This window comes from Gallinula chloropus (assembly GCF_964237585.1).
Source record: "Gallinula chloropus genome assembly, chromosome: 5".
Classification (NCBI taxonomy): domain Eukaryota; kingdom Metazoa; phylum Chordata; class Aves; order Gruiformes; family Rallidae; genus Gallinula; species Gallinula chloropus.
Window position 1 is genome coordinate 17,683,426 of NC_140090.1, and position 2,064 is coordinate 17,685,489.

Genomic DNA, 2,064 nt, shown 5'->3' on the forward strand with positions numbered 1-2,064 from the left:
CGCTCAGCAGAGGCTGTGAGTCTCTCTCCTCGTGGACCTGGTGTGCTGAGAGATGCCTCTCACATCCTGAAGCTGTGTGGGTCCCGAGTGCCCGTGGGTCAGGGGTCTGCCCCCTCCCTGCTGGAGGCAGCCTGTGTCCAGTCTCCAGGGGGTGAAGGGGAGTCATGCCAGCTGGTGCCACTGTGTCCCCCTCTGCTACCACGAAGCTTGGGCATCTCAGCACCACGTGCCACCGCACAGTCACAGGGATAGGCTGGATGCTGCCTCCTTGCTTGGCTGGCGGATTCCTTGTTCCTGCTCCTTCTGCCCCCTTCCAGGAGTGCTCACACTGGGCCTGTGCCACATCTGCCCTGGCAGACGGGCAAGAAAGGACCAGTGCTCTGGCCCTGTCCTCCAGACCATCAGCTGCCCAATCACTCTCCCACAGGACTGGTTTCTGCTCTTGCTCGGCATGGGGGAGGCTGTTCGCCTCCTCCCAGTTCTCCCAACCTGCTTCCCAAAGGGAAAGCACACAGGGCAGGGAGGCTGGGGACAAGCAGGTATTTCGAAGCCTTGGGTGCATGCCCTCTTGCAGGGACTAAGAGGAGTTGTGTACCACTCTGCACCTCCACAAAGGTTGCAAGGGTAAAAACTCATCACAGGTCTGCATCCCAGTTCCTGATCCCCACGTTCCTGTCCCTGAAAAAAATCATACTTAAAAGAGATGTAGCGCTGGAGCACAAAACAGTCCTTTGGGTCCCCTGCCTTTCCCTGTGCAGTCATACAGTGGGTCTGGCTCCCTGCAGCCCTGCAAGGAAGTCACAGAACCCTCCTAGCCCCAATTCTGCTGCCACACCAGGGTGACCTTTCACATCCAGGGGTGCCCTGGAGCTGGGAAGGAGCAGCATTCGGCATGCCCAGCATTCAGCCCCCATCACCTCTGGGCAGTTCAGAACACCTCTCCTGGGGTCTCCCTGGGCTGGCAGTCCCCCATTCAGAGCTGCCTCAGAAACCAGTGACAGTGCTCTTTCTGCCCGTGGCAGCTCTGAGGGTAGTGCCAGAGGAGACAGGCACCCCAGCACCTCCCTGATGGTCAGAGCTGGAGTGGCCCTGCAGAGGGTGCTGGGATGCTCACTCCACCATTGGATTTGAGACAAGCTGGTGCCCCAGTTCCCACTTATCAGCCTGGCTCCTACAAGAGATGGTGGGTGCTTCACTACTGAGAAGGTCTGATGCCTTTCCCAGGAGGCTGCAGGAATATCCCACCAGAAAGAGCAATTCTCCCCTGTGGCAGATTCCTGCCCCATAGCCTGGCCCCCTGCAAGGTGTGGGGCGGAGAGACCAGTGTCTGTGTGTCCGTGGCCATGTGTGTCCTGTCCTCCCCGTGTAGTGTAGGAGGCCTGTTGTCGCTGTGCATTGTGACTCCTCTGACTGTAGTGGAAACAGCTACACCAATAAACTCTTCACAGGAACCGTGTCTGGCTCTCCGCTTTTCTTTATTAATTAGAAATAAGTTGCCTGAAATCCTCTGGCACAAAACTCTTTCTTGACTGTAACAGCAGGCAGTGGTGAAGGAAGCCCCAGCTGTAGTGGGGACTGTCACCTTGTCACCCACTACCAGCATGGAGGTGGGCTCCCCACCACCATCACCAGTCTGTGCCTGCTGACCACTGCTTGGTGCCTTCACACAGCCTGAGGCCACACGACGAAGGGCAGGGCCATGGGCTGACCCCCTGAGGAAACATCTCATTACAGGCACGTTCCCTCAGTGTTTTCTTCTCTGGCAGGAGCTGAGCCGAGTGCCCCTGAGCTGCTGGCGGCTCACCCCCACATGGTGATGGGTTGAATGTCCTCCAGTTGCACTCTGATGGGTATTGCTGCTGGGAGTAGGCAGTGGTGCCACCTTCTGTGGTCAAGGGCGCTGTCTGCTCCTGGGGCTGGTTACTGCCAAGGGACAGGGCAGGTGGCAGAGGGCTGCGCCCACCCAGGCACAGAGGTGGCAGCCATCCTGCTTCTGAGCCGGCCATGCTGTGGGGCGGGCAGTGCCTGGCCTCGCAGCATCCTCTCCAGGTCCTGGCAGCGCTG